This window comes from Pleurodeles waltl, chromosome 11 (assembly GCF_031143425.1).
Source record: "Pleurodeles waltl isolate 20211129_DDA chromosome 11, aPleWal1.hap1.20221129, whole genome shotgun sequence".
Taxonomy (NCBI): Eukaryota; Metazoa; Chordata; class Amphibia; order Caudata; family Salamandridae; genus Pleurodeles; species Pleurodeles waltl.
Window position 1 is genome coordinate 901,505,007 of NC_090450.1, and position 22,196 is coordinate 901,527,202.

At 45.2% G+C, this 22,196-nt stretch overlaps 1 protein-coding gene across 2 annotated transcripts in view; it reads left to right on the forward strand.

Annotated features, from left to right (window-relative positions):
* NAA25 (N-alpha-acetyltransferase 25, NatB auxiliary subunit) overlaps positions 1–22,196 on the forward strand; it is a 561,072-nt gene that overhangs the window by 149,476 nt on the left and 389,400 nt on the right. The window lies entirely within an intron of this gene.

Here is a 22,196-nt window from a genome sequence, read left to right on the forward strand (position 1 = left end):
GCTTGTTGAGCTTTGAGCTAGAGCTTCCTTCCCAAGCAACTGTCAGAGAATTGTGTCTGCTTGCAATCACTACCACTTAGTAAAATGCTTAAGAGATTGTACTCTGCCCAACTTGCAGAGCAATAACAGAATGAGCTCTGTAACATCAGAGTCTAACTACTTCAACTGCCATAGTTAGAGGCCCAGTAGTTATTCTTGATTTATTGTCCCCAAATGGGGTCTGACACATACCTACTGTAGCGGTCTGACTTGTAGTGACACCTCCTCTTGGAGAGAATCCTTTCTACTCCTTTAGGTTGAATTCAGCTCCATGTATACATTTTATTTAAACTTGTCTTAATTCAGTAATCACACAGAGTAGCATACTAGAATTTGGCATATGCAGTGTTAGTATATAACATATAACAGTAGTACCCAAATGTAACCAGCCATGTGTAATAAACTAATGTCGCGGGTCATGGTTCTCTCCACTGACAGTCTGGAGGACAATTCAACCACCAGCACTAATCATGCAGTTGGGACTCCATGGGTGCAAAGCAGTGCGAGTGTGCAGTGCCAGAACAGGATAAAAGCAAACAATGTACAGATTTAAAGGAAAGAACCTCCCAGACAATAATTCAAATGTTAACCTTGACTGCTACAGCAAGACGGCGAGCGCTCGTCCACCCCAATATTGTGTGTAGGAAGGGAGTAGTGATTTTGGGGAATCAGGGAGTCCTGGTGTTATTCAAGTCTCCCTCCCTACCGAGGTGGGGTCCTGGAAGTTGGGATCGGGTGCATAAGGAGACTCTGAGCCCAACCCATCTAATACTGTCTTACCTTTTCTGTGACACTCGGCATCCGCAACTTCTGCAGTATCTGCAAGGATGGACCCACTTCAAGTGGAACCTCTGTGTGATCAAGGGTATGTGCACTAAGATTACTTCTCCCTTCATCTATCTATACATAAGCTCAACCTCATAGGTTCGCCCACACCATCTCAGCCACACACCATTCAGGGGGCTAAAGAGTTCTTTCCAAAGTAACCCGGGTCAAATCTGTCTCCACGGCCTGCAAATTGCCCGTGGATGTGGCCTACTGCGACTATTCAGCAACCAGTACCTTTAGCATATCACTCCATAACCTCCGGTCCCCCAGTGCATTCTTGTCTGTGCGGACCGGTTTTAGTCGTCACTCTACTGCCACACCCCACTCTCAAAGGTCCGCTCTCCACCCGACCATTTGGGGGAGAGGTGGACATGTCTGATGTATTGCAGTGCGTTTGTTTAGCCAACACCAGACCCAGCAGTGCAAACTTATGTTGCACTCTGGTCTTCTTTTTTTTTGGGGGGGTCATTAACACGCCCAACAGGCAGTGTTTGATGGAGGTTTCAATCTGGACTCTTGTGACCTCCCATAACTCGCTTCGTATTCTGACCCAGTAACTCTGTAGTGTTGCGCAGCCTCAAGTCCTATGAAGGGACATCTGGCTCAAACCCCCATCGAGGGCAATCTCGGGAGAATGCCACATAAAACTAGATAGGTGCGGTGCAGATAGTGGAATTTTGCAAGTTTAAAACAGGCATTGCTGGCTACCTTTATAGACCTGTGCAAATGCCTGTTGGCACTCACCATCTGTGAGGGGCAACAGCAGGTCTGCAGTCCATCTATCGCAAATCCTTGTCCACTCTATGCTCCTTCAGGGCCTTGTACGTGTGCAAGATCATCCCCCTAGCAGTACCTAGGTCCAGTAGAAGCTGTAGCGTGTACGACTCCTCCGGATCCGCCGGGTAAGTGACCCTTATCTCCCGGGCAATGCGTGATATCTTGGCGTACTCTGAGTTGCTCAGGTTGTAGCGGATGGCAATCCCAGGTGTGGTGATTGCCATTATAAAGGAGTGGAACACCTTGACATCAGTGTGCTGTGTGATGTAGGTGTGTTCCATTTGTTCCCCGACAGTCGTACCCTGTGCCCCGTTTATACTGGAAGTGCTGCCTATTCTCAATAAACATCTTTAAGTCTACTCGTGAGAGGAGAATCACTACAAAGTTCACGACAAAGATGAAAAATTCAACGAGGATAAGGAGAAGATTTAATTGTTGATAACCTACGGCTACATGACTAAGAACACTTGGTCACAATTACTGAAGGAGCTTATGCACATAAGGGGCGCAGGGATGTTTTGCATTATGGTCAGCAACAATTGGAATCGGTGAGATTGTAGCTTTATTAACTTCATTATCGTGTGTTGGGAGGTTTTCTTCGAGGCGGTTTGGCTTGAGCGCTTTGTGTGTAGCCTCGCGCTTGAGTTTGCACGCTCTGTTTCGGTTCTACACTACCTTTCAGAACAAAACATGAGCGTCTGACAGCGGATGACAGGAAGGTTGAGGAAACAAGAACTATTTCCCAGGAAAACCTATGTCGGACGACGTAAGGGTGGCCATTTTGCAACATTGGGACAATGCAATCAGGAAAAGCACAAAACACGACATTCGGGAGGTTCATTGTGCTTACAGTGATAGGCACACCTTTATGTTATACACATAACACGTTTGGAAGTTTCATTGTGCTTACGGTGATAGGCACACCTTTATGTTATATAGTTGGCACAGGCAGATGACACATTCTGGCAACATTTAGACTTCTGCTTCTACAAAAAGAGAAGGATCGGCAATACTACACAGAAGCGATTCTTGTGCCATATATTATTCAGTGATGTGCAGTGCCATATATTATTCAGTGATGTGCACACTTTAAACAGTGCAGGTCATTTTTACAGAATCGATCATTTTTACAAAATCTTGTTTGGGGCAGTTAGTTTCCTGGGTAATAGTATAGATTTACTCATTTAGCTTGACAGCATAACATTTTTTTCACCCCAAGCACCTTTTCTCCAAGATCCAGGCGACCCACCTCTTGAATGGAAGTTAGGTTGAGATCATTTAAGGCCTATTTAGGAGCATTGATGGGCAACGATTTAGACCGGAGAGAAAGAAGAGTTTAATGTATTATTATTTGGGAGTGGAGGGTCAGAACACTTTTGATTATCTACCTATATATGAACCTGTAGATAAATATTTCATTAGAACAAACAATATTGTAGTACCTAGATATACATGTTTTACTAGGTCACAAAATCCCACTGAAAGTGTAGACACGTTTAAAACGGCTTTAAAAGTACTGGCAGCAAAATGTGACTTTGAGAACTTTACGTTGCAACTAATTAAAGATAAATCAGTTGCCAGATGTCATTCTAAGAAACTTCAAGGGAAGTTGTTGACATGCACAGATCCTTCGTTAGCCAAAGCCATTGACATAACGAAGAGTATTGAATTGTTCATTTGAGAATGCAAAGCAGTTAAGTGTCTTTGTCCAATACAACAATTTCAGGAGCTGCTAGGAACAAAAGTGTTTCTTGTCATAATAACAATAGTATGGAAACAAGTATATACAAGTGATCAAATCTTTGACAGCAAGAAACAAGCTATGGCTAGCGGCAGCAAGTATAGCACACAAGTCAAAATGAGTCCGAAAATCAGCTGTTAAAGATGTGGGTCTCTACTTCACATGTTATCTTTTAATAATTGTCCAGCTGTAAATCAGCAATTTAGAGATTGTGGAAAAATGGTGCATTTTTTTTCAGTGTGTAGAGGAGCAAAAAGGAATGGTGTTCGGTGTGCGTTTAATGAGAATGATGACATGGGTGTGATCAATGTGGCAACAAAGAGTGAGTACTTGTTTGTAGTTAAAAGTACAGAGCCACAAATAAGTAAAGTAGTGGATCCTGATATTGAAATTTTGAATGATGGAGTAGGAATAAAACTATGTTGACACAGGACCTCGTATTACAGTTGTGTCACAAGACAAATTTAACAAATTATGGAGCAGTAAAACTCTTCATTCGCCCGATGTGTCAACAGTGGCTTTTGAGGGAAGTAAGATGGATCTGATTGGTTATTTCAAAGCTTCCTAGGAGGTTTTTGACAATGCTACTCAACGGAAGGTGTGGGACAAAAAGAGGAATCAATGTTTTAGGGTTGCTACATCAAGCTGATTTCAAATTAACAGTTAAACCGGGGTGTGATAAACCTGTCTTTAGTGACCAAAAGGATGTAAGCCTAAATAAGCATATTTCTAATGTTAAAGAAGTTTGGGAGGAAAATTTGAAAGAGTATTTCGAGATGGATTAGGAAAGATTACAAATTTTGCTCACATTATAAAAGTCAAAGAAGGAGCAGTTCGTTTTAAACACAAATTACGAAACGCACCTTTGAGTCTGAGGACAGAGTTATCCAATCTGTTGAAAGATTTGTGTGTCAAGGTGTAGTTGAAAAAGTTGATGCAACCTTGTGGTTGTCTCCCATAGTGGTAGCAAGGAAAAAACAGGTGACCTAAAAATGTGTGTTCGATTTGAGAAGTTTGAATAAAGCTAAATGGACAGATAATTTCCCATTGCCAAGAATTGAAGACTTGATAACGAAAATTGGTTCGGCGAGTTGCTTTAGCAAACTAGATTTAAAATCCGCCTACCATCAGGTGGAACTTGGTATAGATTCCATACTTATAATTGCTTTTGTCACTCCTGATGGAACTTTTCAGTTCTGTAGGTTGCCTTTTGGTCTAGCATCGAGAGCTGCCATTTTGCAAAGGTTAATGTCAGACATGTTTCAGGATTACCTCCATGTTGTAGTATTTCAAGATGACATTCTGGTTTTCTCAAATAAAGTGGACCATAACATTTTGGGTGATATCTTAAATACGTTGGAGAAAAGAGAAGTTACATTAAGAAAAGACAAGTGTATTTTCAAATTCAAGGAAATAGAATATTTAGGACACACTTTTTCAGCACAAGGAATCAAGCCCAAACCAAGTCTGATAATGAACATTTTAGAAACTCCTACTCCAAAAACTAGGGATCAATTATTATCTTTCCTTGGTATGTGTGAGTTCTATACAAAATTTTTAAAGGACTTTGCCAAAAACACAGAATGTTTCAGGTTATTATTAAAAAGAGTCTATATTAGTGTGGTCTGAATGTGGAAAAATGTTTGAGAAAATCAAACAAGAAATTGTCAAGGCTCCAGCCTGGCAACCATTTGTAACCATGCACCATGCCAAGGTTCATATCTGGTACAATATATATATATATATATATATATAATATGTATGTTCGATGGCATGTGTAGCTGCAGATACACATGCTGTGCACATCCCGCCATCTAGTGTTGGGCTCGGAGTGTTAAAAGTTGTTTTTTCTTCGAAGAAGTCTTTTTGAGTCACGGGATCGAGGGACTCCTCCCATTTCGCCTCCATTGCGCATGGGCGTCGACTCCATCTTAGATTGTTTTTTTTCCGCCATCGGGTTCGGACGTGTTCCTTTTCGCTCTGGGTTTCGGGTCGGAAAGTTAGTTAGAATCTCGGAAAAATCGTCGGTATTGTTTGCGTTCGGTATCGGGTTAGTTATAACAGATCGACACCGACTTTTGAAGAGCTCCGGTGGCCCTTCGGGGTTTTTTCGATCTCCCGTCGGGGCCTGGTCGGCCCAGCCACGTGTCTCTTCAAGGCTGATGGAACGGACCCCATTCCGCTTCTGCCCAAAATGTCACAAGTATCCGTATACAGATCAGCATCTGGTCTGTAACTTGTGTTTGTCTCCAGAGCACAAGGAAGATACTTGTGAAGCCTGTCGAGCGTTTCGGTCCAGAAAAACATTAAGAGAACGAAGAGCTAGAAGACTGCAGATGGCGTCGGCGCCGACAGGACAATGGTGTTTCGAGGAGGAAGAAGAAACCTTCTCCATCCAGGAGTCTGACTCGGACGAGCTCGATCCAGAAGAAACGCTGAAAACCGTGAGTAAGACGTCGAAACATAAAACTCACGAGAAGACCACAAAAGCCTAGGGGACGCCACCGCCAACAGGCCATGGCTTAACCCGAAATATAGGTGACCGATCATCTGCACCGAAAAAGGGCACGCTGGTTTCGAAGTCATCCGACTCCGGTCGAGATACCGCCACACAGCAATCTCGGGCCCGAGACAGCGGCTCCGAGCAAGTTCGGCACCGAGACAGCGGCACCGAAATGGGTCGGCACCGAGAGACCACGAGGCCGAAAATAAAAAAGGTTTCGTCGGAACTGAAAAAAGTAGCCGAAAAGGTTTCGATACCGAAACATCCGGCCTCAGAACCGAAAACAAGTTCCTACACAGAGGAACAAGGACTGTCCTCACAAATGAAAACACATAGATTTGGACAGGAACTGGAGACAATGGAGCCAGATTACACCCAAAGAAGGCTCCACATCCAAAAAGAAACAGGGAAGATCAGCACTCTCCCTCCTATTAGAATGAAACACAAACTTGCCTTCCAGGAGAAGGACAAGCAGCCACAGGCTAAGGTGGCTAAACAAGTAAGCCCGCCACCACCTCCACCACGCTCTCCGCAACCATCGCCGGTAGCCACACCACCAATGATGCAATCCCCGACTCATACAGGGATGAGTCAAGACGATCCAGACGCGTGGGATCTTTATGATGCGCCAGTGTCAGATAATAGTCCTGACTGTTATCCAGCTAGACTGTCACCACCAGAAGATAGTACAGCCAACGCACAAGTGGTGTCAAGGGCAGCGGCGTTTCATAATGTCAACCTTCATTCAGAGCCAATTGAAGACGACTTTCTATTTAATACGCTGTCGTCCACACAAAGCCAGTATCCGAGTCTCCCCATGCTACCTGGAATGCTAAAGCACTCCAAACAAGTGTTTGAGGAGCCTGTAAAAGGAAGGGCCATTACTCAGAGTGGAGAAAAAATATAAACCGCCACCAACAGACCCCGTGTACATCACACAACAGCTAACACCGGACTCAGTGGTAGTAGGGGCAGCTCGCAAGAGGGCGAACTCACACACTTCAGGAGATGCACCACCTCCAGATAAAGAAAGTCGTAAATTCGACGCAGCAGGAAAAAGAGTGGCGGCACAGGCAGCAAACCAGTGGCGTATTGCAAACTCACAGGCTTTGTTGGCCAGATACGATAGTGCTAATTGGGACGAAATGCAACACTTTATAGAACATTTGCCCAAGGAGTTCCAAAAGAGAGCACAGCAAGTAGTGGAAGAAGGACAGAGTATCTCAAACAATCGGATACGGTCAGCAATAGACGCTGCAGACACAGCTGCTAGAACTGTAAACACAGCAGTGACAATAAGGAGACATGCATGGCTGCGTACATCTGGATTCAAGCCGGAAATACAACAAGCCGTGCTGAATATGCCCTTCAACGGACAACAGTTGTTTGGGTCGGAGGTGGACACTGCCATCGAAAAACTTAGACACAGATACTGCAAAAAAGCCATGGGCGCACTCTACTCCCCACAGAGCAGAGGCACATTTCGAAAGAGACAGTTTCGGGGTGGGGTGGTTTCGAGGACAAAGCACAGAACCCACAACCTCACAAACAAGACCCACTTATCAGAGCCAGTATCAGCGGGGAAGTTTTTGGGGACAATATAGAGGGGGACAGTTCCAAAAAAGTAGAGGGAAGTTCCAAAGTCCCAAAACTCCACAAAGCAAGCAGTGACTTACACGTCACAAATCCCCAACACATAACACCTGTGGGGGGGAGACTAACCAAGTTCTACAAACAATGGAAAGAGATAACAACAGATATTTGGGTCTTAGCAATTATCCAACATGGTTATTGCATAGAATTTCTCAATTTCCCTCCAAACGTCCCACCGAAAACACACAATATGTTAAATCAACACGTAGATCTTCTACAAGTAGAGGTCCAAGCGTTGTTACAAAAACAAGCAATAGAATTAGTACCGATTCATCAGAAAGGAACAGGAGTTTACTCTCTGTACTTTCTCATACCCAAAAAAGACAAAACTCTAAGACCTATATTAGATCTCAGAACTTTAAATACCTACATCAGATCAGATCTCTTTCACATGGTGACATTACAGGACGTAATCCCATTGCTCAAACTGCAAGACTATATGACAACACTAGACCTAAAGGATGCATACTTCCATATACCGATACATCCTTCTCACAGAAAGTACCTAAGGTTTGTATTCCAAGGGGTACATTACCAATTCAAGGTGTTGCCATTTGGGATAACAACTGCGCCAAGAGTTTTTACAAAATGCCTGGCAGTAGTAGCTGTGCATATCAGAAGACAGCAGACACACGTGTTCCCATACCTAGACGATTGGCTAATCAAAACCAACACGCAAAAACAGTGTTCACAGCACACAAAGTATGTTATCGAGACACTCCACAAACTAGGTTTCTCAATCAACTACACAAAGTCGCACATTCAGCCGTGCCAAACACAGCAGTACTTAGGGGCGACAATCGACACCACAAAAGGGGTTGCCACTCCAAGTCCACAAAGGGTACAAGCTTTTCACAAGGTTATACAAGCTATGTATCCAGAACAAAGAATACAGGTGAAGATGGTAATGAAACTACTAGGCATGATGTCCTCATGCATAGCCATTGTCCCAAATGCCAGATTGTACATGTGGCCCTTACAACAGTGCCTAGCATCACCATGGTCACAGGCACAGGGTCAACTTCTAGATCTAGTGTTGATAGACCGCCAAACATACACCTCGCTTCTATGGTGGAACAACATAAACTTAAACCAAGGGCGGCCTTTCCAAGACCCAGTGCCTCAATACGTAATAACTATGGATGCCTCCATGATAGGATGGGGAGCTCATCTCAATCAACATAGCATCCAAGGACAATGGGACACTCAGCAAAGACAATTTCACATAAATCACTTAGAACTACTGGCAGTATTTCTAGCGCTAAAAGCATTTCAACCCATAATAAGCCAAAAACACATCCTTGTCAAAACAGACAACATGACAACGATGTATTATCTGAACAAACAGGGAGGAACACACTCAACTCAGTTGTGTCTCCTAGCACAAAAAATATGGTATTGGCTGATTCACAACCACATTCGCCTAATAGCACAGTTTATTCCAGGGATTCAGAATCAGTTAGCAGACAATCTTTCTCGGGATCATCAACAGATCCACGAATGGGAGATTCACCCCGAAATACGAAACACTTACTTCCAAAGATGGGGAACACCACAAATAGACCTATTTGCAACAAAAATAAAACTCAAAATGCCAAAACTTCGCATCCAGATACCCACAAGATCGGTCTCAGGGCAATGCGTTATGGATGAGTTGGTCAGGGATATTTGCATACGCTTTTCCCCCCTCTCCCACTCCTTCCATATCTAGTAAACAAATTGAGTCAAAACAAACTCATACTAATAGCACCAACCTGGGCAAGACAACCTTGGTTCACAACACTACTAGACCTCTCAGTAGTGCCTCATGTCAAACTACCAAACAAACCAGATCTGTTAACTCAACACAAACAACAGATCAGACACCCAAATCCAGCATCGCTGAATCTAGGAGTTTGGCTCCTGAAATCTTAGAATTCGGACACTAAGACCTTACACATGAATGTATGGAGGTCATAAAACAAGCTAGGAAACCAACCACTAGACATTGCTATGCAAATTAGTGGAAAAGATTTGTTTATTATTGCCACAGTAATCAAATCCAGCCATTACACGCATCTGCTAAAGACATTGTAAGCTACTTACTACATTTGCAAAAGTCAAAGCTAGCTTTTTCATCCATTAAAATACATCTTACCGCAATTTCAGCTTATCTGCAAATTACACTCAACTTCATTATTTAGGATACCAGTCATTAAAGCATTTATGGAAGGCCTAAAGAGAATTATACCAACAAGAACACCACCAGTTCCTTCGTGGAACCTCAACATTGTCTTAACTCGCCTCATGGGTCCACCCTTCGAACCTATGCACTCATGTGAAATGCAATACTTAACATGGAAAGTTGCATTTCTAATTGCTATCACATCTCTAAGAAGAGTAAGTGAAATACAAGCATTTACCATACAAGAACCATTTATTCAGATACACAAGCATAAAGTAGTCTTACGAACAAATCCTAAATTCTTACCAAAAGTTATATCACCGTTCCACTTGAACCAAACAGTAGAACTACCAGTTTTCTTTCCACAGCCAGATTCTGTAGCTGAAAGAGCACTACATACATTAGACATCAAGAGAGCGTTAATGTACTACATTGACAGAACAAAATTAATTCGGAAAACAAAACAATGATTTATTGCTTTCCAAAAACCTCATACAGGAAATCCAATTTCTAAACAAGGCATTGCTAGATGGATAGTTAAGTGCATTCAAACTTGTTACCTTAAAGCAAAAAGAGAACTGCCTATTACACCAAAGGCACACTCGACTAGAAAGAAAGGTGCTACCATGGCCTTTCTAGGAAATATTCCAATTACCGAAATATGTAAGGCAGCTACATGGTCTACGCCTCATACATTTACCAAACACTACTGTGTGGATGTGTTAACGGCACAACAAGCCACAGTAGGTCAAGCAGTACTACGAACATTGTTTCAAACAACTTCAACTCCTACAGGCTGAACCACCGCTTTTGGGGAGATAACTGCTTACTAGTCTATGCACAGCATGTGTATCTGCAGCTACACATGCCATCGAACGGAAAATGTCACTTACCCAGTGTACATCTGTTCGTGGCATTAGTCGCTGCAGATTCACATGCGCCCACCCGCCTCCCCGGGAGCCTGTAGCCGTTCAGAAGTAGATCTTGAACATTTGTAAATTTGTAAATATATTACTTTAAACTACACTATGTACATACGTACTCACTCCATTGCATGGGCACTATTACTATAATACACAACTCCTACCTCACCCTCTGCGGGGAAAACAATCTAAGATGGAGTCGACGCCCATGCACAATGGAGCCGAAATGGGAGGAGTCCCTCGATCTCGTGACTCGAAAAGACTTATTCGAAGAAAAACAACTTGTAACACTCCGAGCCCAACACTAGATGGCGGGATGTGCACAGCATGTGAATCTGCAGCGACTAATGCCACGAACAGATGTACACTGGGTAAGTGACATTTTCCATATATATATATATATATATATATATATATATATATATATATATATATATATATATATATATATATATATATATATATTCAAAAATAATTTAAATTACATTCACAATTTTCTTTTTACTGCACCTACATTTAGTTGACCATATTGCCTTTCAGATTTAATTCAGGTTGGTGACCAACAAGATGGGCGAGCGGATGTGCTTCCCACTGGCTCTGCCTTCCCCCTCATAAAATGTTCAGCCTGAGCCTGCATAAAACCCAGGATCACGCCCTGAATAAAGAAGGGCACCAAAATGGTCAAATTAGAGTCAGATTGTAGGAAGCTGGCTATCTATGTAGTGCACCAATGTATTGTGGGCTCTATGCAGATAGTCCAGATTACCTTTATTGAGTTACAGGGTTGTAAATTACAATCCGTAAAGCTCTTTTTTTGTGGTAGCGTGGGCGAGCAGTTAAGTTTATCAGGAGGTTGTGAGTACAACAAATGCTTACCACCTAGGCAATAAATGAGACATACTCAAAAAGGAACTTGAGACCAGTTGTTAGAAAAATAGATACTTTGTTTATATTATGTTTTAGCACCCTATTGCTTTAACCAAGATAATACTATTGCAGTTTTGAAGTAAAATAGCAAGATACTTGAAATGTCTTTAAAGCAGTAATGCAAACCTATAGAGATACACATGTATTGCATAGTAGCATTCAAAAGCCATTTACAGGACCAGTTCTTAGGAGTTAAGGTATGTACAGGGCACTGTCAAAGGCAGCACCAACACGTTACCTTAGCAGTGCTTCACAATGTCGGTGGCCCCGTTGGTTTCAGTGGGAAACTGTCCTGGAGAAAAGCAGCTTCAGGTGAGGACTGGGGGTGCAGTCCTACTGAACCAACAGGGGGCATAGGTCTTGCGATGTTCCAGGACTTGGGGACACCTTTGATCCTCTTCTCCTCGGTTTGGGGTGGCCAGGTGCAAAGTTGTACTGAGCCGTCTGGTTTCTGTCACTGGAGGCTGTCGTGGTAGAGGGGAGGCCTGCTGAAAAAGGATGCAGGTGTGGATGTGGGTTCCAGTCTGACCAAGCCAGCAAGCGGGCTCAGGTCTCACGGGGCATAGAGGCATAGGGACACCTTTGGTCCTCTTTTCCTCCCTCCTTGGCGCCGGGTGCAGAGACGTATTGGACTTTCAAGTTTCTGTCACCAGAGTCAGTCGCGGTAGAGGGGCCTGCAGAAAGAAGCTAGAGCCATCAGCGAGGAGACCTCAGTGGGCAAGCTCAAGGTGGGCTTCGTCTCTGGAGGGCCTGGAGGCCACGCTGACACTGTTGGCCCACTTCAGCTAGGGACAGGAGGCACGGGTGCTGTCCGCTGTCATACTCTAGGCGGTCTGAAGGGGTGCCTGCAAGGTGCAGGGTCTGAAGGGGTGCCTGCAAGGTGCAGGGAAGTAGCTCCGCTACTCCATGAGACCTCCTGGTGCTTTTAGAAGTGCAGGCAGAGCAGCTGCAGGACGAGATGATCTTGGTGCAATAGTTGAGAACTGCAGACTAGCTGGCTGGGTTGGGCCAAGTCAGTAGCTGCTCTTCTGTTCTTGCTTTTTGTGGTTCTTTAGTGTCTTTCTTTGTGGGTCCAGAGAATCTGTTTTGTGGTGTCAGGGAGCCACATAAATAGTGAATTGAATGGTGTTTAGCGTTGTGAAGGGTAGTACCCAATGGGATACTTATCCTTAGGGCGTTTACACCGCCTATATGACCACTTCCTGTGGGGAGTGGGCATATTTGTATCCCAGAAGGCCTAATTCCAACCAAAAGCAAGATGATAGAACCCTTCCTCCAGTGTCCACCTTGGGTAGCCCACGTAAGGGGTGTATGGTTAGGCCAGAGGTGGTACGCTCCTACTGACTAGCCAATTGTCCTGCCAGTCCTGCTGCCAAATGGGCCTCGGGGCAGGGGATGCTACACCCAGGTCATGGAGGCTGGGGGAGTTTGCATTCTAAAGTTGGTGGGCCTTTGAAGCCCCTGGCCTTGCTATGCAGATCTGCTAGCCATTCTACTGGAATGGATGACCGCACTCCTCTCTAGAGCAGACTTTGTTTCTGGCCTCAGAGTGTGGGTTCTCATCTCCATGGGGGTCAGAAACCTGTCTGGTGGTGGCAGGCTGGTTGAGGCCGGTCAGTCAAAACACTGAGAGACTAGTGGAGTTCAGGGGCACCTCAAAGGTGCCCTCTGTGTGCAACAAATTAGAGGCTGGCATGATCCTGAATTTATTAAGGTGAGGTGTTTTATACCAGATACCATAGTGTTCAGTGAAGTGTTCAGTGAAGCCATTATGTGACCAGGTCACTCGAGTTGGTGAGTGTCCATCACATAACTTAAGATGGCTTCCGTGTTCACTTTCAGTGCTCAGCAATGGAGCTGCACATCCTAGGGAGATATCTGCTTGTGCAGATTTGACCATGCATCAAATATAATGCACCCTGCTTTAGAGCTCCTAGACCTGCTGTAGGGGTGACTTAACTGTGTTAGATGTAGTGATATTAACATGGCAGACAATGGGTGTGCCATGTCGTGCTTTTGCCGTGCTTGCACCAGGACAAGCAGACTGCAATGGCAGTTGTGTGCATCTCTTGTTTAGGGGTGGTGGCGCAATACATGCTGCAGTCCTTGGGACACTCTTCTTTACCCAAGCCCTTGGTACCAGGAGTACCAGTTACTAGGAACTTACATAGAGGAGTTACAGTTGTAGACATTGTTACCTGTTTTTTGGGAAATACCACTGTCACTGGGACCTGTTTAGCAGGGACGCAGTGCATCTCAGCCGAAAAACCTCAGTACCAGTGGGCAAAAAGTGAGGGGGGGGGGGTGACCTTGTCAAAAAGGGTACTTTCGAATACAACCCCACTCTGCCACTCCTCACCCCTACCCCCAACGAATGGGAATGAGACTAACCTTATCCAAAAGAGTTTTCATTGTTTAAGTGGGAAAACAGGGAAAGGCCGTCTGCATTGGGGTGGTCAGTCCCTGGTCTGTGTTCCACTGTAAAGTTCATACCCTTTTGGGAGATGGACCATCTCAACAGTTTAGGATTTTCCCCTTTCATTGCATCAACCATCTGAGTGGCCTTTGGTCGGATTAAACAATGAAGTGAGAACCAAATAAGTATGGTCTCAGCTTCTTCATGGACCAAAGCACAGCAAATGTTTCCCTCTCAATGGCACCCCAATGCTTCTCTCTGGGGAGTAGCCTCCTGCTGACAAAAGGAACAGGTTGGTCTTGTCAGTCATCATTGATTTGGGATAGGACAGCTTCTATCCCATGTTCAGAGGTGTTTGTCTTCACAGTGAACTGGTATAATCTGTAGGCCCTAGAATGGATGTTTAACACAGAGCCTCCTTCTGGGTGTCAAAAGCCTTTTGAGAACTCACTGTCCAGTTAACCTTATTTGGTTGTTTCTTGGAGGTGAGCTCTGCGAGGGGGTGCCACAATAGTGCCTTACCCTTTAACAAACCTCCTGCTGTACTTAGTCAAGTCAAGGAATGCCATGAATTGGATCTGAGATGTTTGAGCATCCCAGTCCAAAATTATCTGGATCTTGGGCTGTAAGGGTTGCACTTGGCTCCTACATACCAGGTGGCCCAAGTATAGAACTTTGCCCTGCCCTTGCTCGCCTTCTGCAGAGTCTCAAGGACCTTCCCCAGGTGTATCAGGTGCTTTTGCGAATTAGAGCTATAGACATTGCTATCATCTAGATATATTGCACTAAAAGACTCTCACCAGACAAAGACTTTGTTCACCATCCTTTGAAAGTTGGTAGGGGCATTCTATAATCCATTACAGTAAACAGGTAGTGCTCATCTTCGGTTGAGACTGCTGTTTTCTCTTTGGCTCCTGGAGTGAGCCCAATTTGCTAATACCCTGATGTTAAATCAAAAGTACTGAGAAACTTGGCTGCACCTAGCCTTTCAGTTCATTCATTAGCCCTTGAAATGGGGTGAACACCTGTCTTGGTGACAGTTTTGAGGCCCCTGTAGTCCTCACAAAACCTCAGGTTCGATGGCATCTGTCGCTGTAGATACGCATGTTCTGCAATAGCTCGCCATCTGGTGTTGGGCCGGAGTGTTACAAGTTGTTTTTCTTCGAAGAAGTCTTTCGAGTCACGGGACCGAGTGACTCCTCCTTTTGTCTCCATTGCGCATGGGCGTCGACTCCATCTTCGATTGTTTTTTTTCCGCCATCGGGTTCGGACGTGTTCCTGTCGCTCCGAGTTTCGGAACGGAAAAAATAGTTAATTTCGGAAGATTTTCGTCGGTATTGTTGCGTTCGGGATCGGCGTACTTAGATTCAACACCGCATCGAAGATCGAAGAGCTCCGGTGCCCTTCTGGGTAGTTTTTCGATCCTCCGTCGGGGCCTGGTCGGCCCGACCGCGTGCTGAGGAACGCCGATGGAACGGACCCCGTTCCGTTTCTGCCCCAAATGCCACAATAAATACCCCTACACAGACCAACACTTGGTCTGCAACCTGTGCCTGTCACCTGAGCACAGCGAAGACACCTGCGAGGCCTGTCGTGCGTTCCGGTCCCGAAAAACACTCCGAGACCGTCGAGCCAGAAGACTTCAAATGGCGTCCGCACCGACAGCCCAACGGGAGTTCGAGGAACAGGAAGAAGAAGGTACCTTCTCGATCCAAGACTCAGACTCCGAAGGATTCGACGACACACAAACCGTGAGTAAGACGTCGAAAACCACACAAAGAAACATTTACAAGGCCCAGGGGACGCCACTGCCACCAGGCCATGGCTCCACCCATAAATTCGGTGACCGACCGTCGGCACCGAAAAAGGCCCAAACAGTGCCGAGATCGTCCGACTCCGGTCGAGACACCGGCACGCAGCCTTCTCGGGACCGAGAAAGTGCTGGAGACAAGCCTCGACACCGAGATGCCGGTGTGGACACGGCTCGACGCCGAGACAGCGGCACCGAAACAGATCGACGCCGAGAGGTTTCGGCCCCGAAAAGGAAAAAAGTCACCTCGGAGCCGAAAAAACACGCAGTCAAAGTTTCGACGCCGAAACAAACTGCAAGCGACCCAGCTTCAGGCTCTTATACAGAAGAGCACTCGCTAACCTCCCAAATGCAGAAGCATAGGTTTGAGGAAGAGCTACAAGCAACTGATGTGGACCATACGCAAAAGCGTATCTTCATTCAGCAGGGGACAGGAAAAATAAGCACCCTTCCCCCCATTAGGAGAAAGAGAAGGTTGGAGTTCCAGACGGAACAAGCACCACAACCAAAAGTGGTTAAAAGAATTACACCACCACCCTCTCCTCCGCCCGTGATTAACGTTTCACCAGCACAAACTCCATCTCACTCCCCAGCTCACACCACCATGAGCCAGGGTGACCAAGATCAGGACGCATGGGACCTATACGACGCCCCAGTGTCAGATAACAGCCCGGAGGCCTACCCTACAAAGCCATCTCCACCAGAAGACAGCACCGCGTACTCTCAGGTGGTGGCTAGAGCAGCACAATTTCATAACGTAAGCCTCCACTCAGAACAGGTCGAGGATGATTTCTTGTTCAACACACTCTCCTCCACCCACAGCTCCTACCAAAGCCTGCCTATGCTCCCTGGTATGCTCCGGCACGCAAAAGACATATTTAAGGAGCCGGTCAAAAGTAGGGCAATCACACCAAGGGTGGAAAAGAAGTATAAGCCGCCTCCTACGGACCCGGTTTTCATCACTACACAGCTGCCACCAGACTCTGTTGTTGTAGGAGCAGCTAGGAAAAGGGCCAACTCTCACACATCTGGAGATGCACCACCCCCAGATAAAGAAAGCCGCAAGTTCGATGCAGCTGGTAAAAGAGTCGCAGCACAAGCTGCAAACCAGTGGCGCATCGCAAACTCCCAGGCACTACTTGCGCGCTATGACAGAGCCCACTGGGACGAGATGCAACATCTCATTGAACATCTGCCCAAGGACTTCCAAAATAGGGCGAAACAAGTGGTTGAGGAGGGACAGACCATCTCCAACAACCAGATACGTTCCTCCATGGACGCTGCAGATACAGCTGCACGGACAATTAATACATCTGTAACTATCAGACGGCATGCATGGCTCCGAACGTCTGGATTTAAACCAGAGATTCAACAAGCAGTTCTCAATATGCCTTTTAATGAAAAAGAACTGTTCGGTCCAGAAGTGGACACAGCGATTGAGAAACTCAAAAAAGATACGGACACTGCCAAAGCCATGGGCGCACTCTACTCCCCGCAGAGCAGAGGGAATTACAGCACATTCCGTAAAACGCACTTTCGAGGGGGGTTTCGGGGTCAAAGCACACAAGCCAGCACCTCACAAGCAACACCGTCCACTTACCAGGGACAGTATAGAGGAGGTTTTCGGGGACAATATAGAGGAGGGCAATTCCCTAGAAATAGAGGGAGATTTCAAAGCCCCAAAACCCCTACTACTAAACAATGACTCACATGTCACTCACCCCCTCCACACAACACCAGTGGGGGGAAGAATAGGTCATTATTACAAAGCATGGGAGGAAATCACTACAGACACTTGGGTTCTAGCAATTATCCAACATGGTTATTGCATAGAATTTCTACAATTCCCTCCAAACATACCACCAAAAGCACAAAATTTAACAACACACCATTCCAATCTCCTGGAGATAGAAGTGCAGGCACTATTGCAAAAGAATGCAATCGAATTAGTGCCAAACACACAAATAAACACAGGAGTTTACTCACTGTACTTTCTGATACCAAAGAAGGACAAAACACTGAGACCAATCCTAGACCTCAGAGTAGTGAACACTTTCATCAAATCAGACCACTTCCACATGGTCACACTACAAGAAGTATTGCCATTGCTAAAACTACACGACTACATGGCAACTTTAGACCTTAAGGATGCTTATTTCCATATACCAATACACCCATCGCACAGGAAATACCTAAGGTTTGTATTCAAAGGAATACATTACCAATTCAAGGTACTGCCTTTCGGATTAACAACCGCACCAAGAGTCTTTACCAAATGTCTAGCGGTAGTCGCTGCACACATAAGAAGGCAGCAAATACATGTGTTCCCATATTTGGACGACTGGCTAATCAAGGCCCATTCGTTCATACAGTGCTCAAATCACACAAATCAGATCATACAAACCCTCTTCAAACTCGGGTTCACCGTCAATTTCACAAAATCCAAAATTCTGCCACGCAAGGTACAACAATACCTGGGAGCCATAATAGACACATCAAATGGAGTAGCCACTCCAAGTCCACAAAGAATTCAAAATTTCAACACCATCATACAACGCATGTATCCAACACAAAAGATACAGGCAAAGATGGTATTACAACTCCTAGGCATGATGTCATCATGCATAGCCATTGTCCCAAACGCAAGACTGCACATGAGGCCCTTACAACAATGCCTAGCATCGCAGTGGTCTCAAGCACAGGGTCACCTTCTAGATCTGGTGTTAATAGACCGCCAAACTTACCTCTCGCTTCTGTGGTGGAACAACATAAATTTAAACAAGGGGCGGCCTTTCCAAGACCCAGTGCCACAATACGTAATAACAACAGATGCTTCCATGACAGGGTGTGGAGCACACCTCGATCAACACAGCATACAAGGACAATGGAACGTACATCAAACAAAACTGCATATCAATCACCTAGAACTTCTAGCAGTTTTTCAAGCACTAAAAGCTTTCCGACCAATAATAGTTCACAAATACATTCTCGTCAAAACAGACAACATGACAACAATGTATTATCTAAACAAGCAGGGAGGGACGCACTCCACGCAGTTAAGCCTGCTAGCACAAAAAATTTGGCATTGGGCAATTCACAACCAAATTCGCCTAATTGCACAGTTTATACCAGGGATACAAAATCAACTCTCAGACAATCTCTCTCGAGATCACCAACAGGTCCACGAATGGGAAATTCACCCCCAAATTCTGAACACTTATTTCAAACTCTGGGGAACACCTCAGATAGACTTGTTTGCGACAAGGGAGAACGCAAAATGCCAAAACTTCGCATCCAGGTACCCACACAAACAATCCCAAGGCAATGCCCTATGGATGAACTGGTCAGGGATATTTGCTTACGCTTTTCCTCCTCTCCCTCTCCTTCCTTACCTGGTAAACAAACTCAGTCAAAGCAAACTCAAACTCATATTGATAGCACCAACTTGGGCAAGGCAACCCTGGTACACAACGCTGCTAGACCTCTCAGTGGTACCCTGCACCAAATTGCCCAACAGGCCAGATCTGTTGACACAGCACAACCAAAAGATCAGACACCCAGATCCAGCATCGCTGAATCTAGCAATCTGGCTCCTGAAATCCTAGAATTCGGGCACTTACAACTTACCCAAGAATGTATGGAAGTCATAAAACAAGCAAGAAGGCCATCCACCAGGCACTGCTATGCAAGTAAATGGAAGAGGTTTGTTTGCTACTGCCATATTAATCAAATACAACCATTACACACAACTCCAGAACATGTAGTGGGTTACTTGCTTCACTTACAAAAATCTAACCTAGCTTTCTCTTCCATTAAGATTCACCTTGCAGCAATATCTGCATACCTGCAGACTACCTATTCAACTTCCCTATATAGAATACCAGTCATTAAAGCATTCATGGAGGGCCTTAGGAGAATTATACCACCAAGAACACTACCTGTTCCTTCATGGAACCTAAATGTTGTCCTAACTAGACTTATGGGTCCACCTTTTGAACCCATGCACTCCTGCGACATACAGTTCCTAACCTGGAAGGTGGCATTTCTCATCGCCATTACTTCCCTGAGAAGAGTAAGCGAGATTCAGGCGTTTACTATACAGGAACCTTTTATACAACTACACAAAAATAAAGTCGTCCTAAGGACCAATCCTAAATTTTTGCCAAAGGTTATTTCACCGTTCCATCTAAATCAAACAGTGGAACTTCCAGTGTTCTTTCCACAGCCAGATACCGTAGCTGAAAGGGCACTACATACATTAGATGTCAAAAGAGCATTAATGTATTACATTGACAGAACAAAGAACATCAGAAAGACTAAACAACTCTTTATTGCATTTCAAAAACCTCATGCAGGAAACCCAATTTCAAAACAAGGTATAGCCAGATGGATAGTTAAATGCATCCAAATCTGCTACCTTAAAGCTAAACGACAGCTGCCCATTACACCAAGGGCACACTCAACCAGAAAGAAAGGTGCTACCATGGCCTTTCTAGGAAACATCCCAATGCAAGAAATATGTAAGGCAGCCACATGGTCTACGCCTCACACATTCACCAAGCACTACTGTGTAGACGTGTTATCCGCACAACAAGCCACAGTAGGTCAAGCTGTATTAAGGACATTATTTCAGACTACTTCCACTCCTACAGGCTGATCCACCGCTTTTGGGGAAATAACTGCTTACTAGTCTATTGCAGAACATGCGTATCTACAGCGACAGATGCCATCGAACTGAAAATGTCACTTACCCAGTGTACATCTGTTCGTGGCATCAGTCGCAGTAGATTCGCATGTGCCCACCCGCCTCCCCGGGAGCCTGTAGCAGTTTGGAAGTTACCTTCAATTATCTATATATGTATCATCTCAACCTTAAATAGGTGCATACTTAGTCACTCCATTGCATGGGTACTATTACTACAATTCAACTCCTACCTCACCCTCTGCGGGGGAAAAACAATCGAAGATGGAGTCGACGCCCATGCGCAATGGAGACAAAAGGAGGAGTCACTCGGTCCCGTGACTCGAAAGACTTCTTCGAAGAAAAACAACTTGTAACACTCCGGCCCAACACCAGATGGCGAGCTATTGTAGAACATGCGAATCTACTGCGACTGATGCCACGAACAGATGTACACTGGGTAAGTGACATTTTCATTCTGGTTTACCTTCTTTGGAATGAGGTTTGGGAACTACGACCACTGGGCTAGCCCAGGGGCTTTTAGAGGGCTTAATTGCCCCAAGATACAGCATCTTGCTTACTTAAGCTCTGGTGCTTTCCTTGACTCGTTCAGACTGTGTGTACATTTTACTTTGGACAAGCAGTCTATCTCCAGTCTCCACATCCTGGGTACACTAAGTAGCCTGACCATGGACAATCAAAACAGACCAGCATATGCTGTCTGAAGACTTGCCTGCAGTCAGCTTGCTGTTGGGCAGTGAGGGTGTCTGACAAAACTACTCCTTCAGCTGACCCATTAGCAGGGTTGTGGGAGAGGTCAGGGAGAGGTTCCCTCTCTTCTTACTGGTCCTCATTAGTGACCATCGGCCCTGTCATAGTATGATTTCAGGCAGTTCACATGGATTACCCTGTGTGGGCTCCAGGAGTGCCAAGGTCCACCAGATAGGTGACAACCCCTTTTCTTTCAAGGATAGGGTGGGCCCACTCCATTTGTCCTGAGGGGGGCTGGGAGCCACAGGCTTCAACACCCATACCTTCTGCCATGATTGGTATTCCCCCAGTGCAGCCTTTTGGTCAAACCATTGCCTCTGGAGCTCTTGGCTTGCCTCAAGGTTTCTGTTAGCTTTTGCCATGTACTCAGACGTTTTAGAATGTAGAGCAAGCATATAGTCCTCTATGTCTTGTTTGGGCTCTTTGAGTGGTCTCTCTCAGCTTTCCCTCACTGGACTCGGTGGTCCCCTAACAGGGCGGGCAAACAAAAGTTTGAAAGGACTAACGTCCTCTCTCATCTGAGGCACCTTCGTTTAGGCATTAAGCAGGCATGGCAGGAGGACATCTATCCTCTGAGTTTTTCAGGGAGTCCCTTGATCATGCCTTTCCTGGTTTTGTTGAACCTTTCAACTAAAACATTTGTTTGAGAATGGTATGGGATTGTGAACTTGCAAGTCACACTGCATTCCTTCCACATTGCTGTAAGATAAGCAGACTTGAAGTTTGTACTGCTGCCAGAAACCACGTCCTTAAGGAGGCCAACTCTAGTAAAGATACTAATCAGGGCCCTGGCAAAATGCAGGTGCAGTGGCAATCCTAATGGAATTTGTCTCAGGGTACCTGGTGGCATGATCCACTATCACCAGTATAAATCTGTTCCCTGATGCTGTTGGGTCCATGGGGCCTACCGTGTCAACCCCCTACTTTTTCAAAGGCTACCCCAACCACTGCTAGTGGACTAAA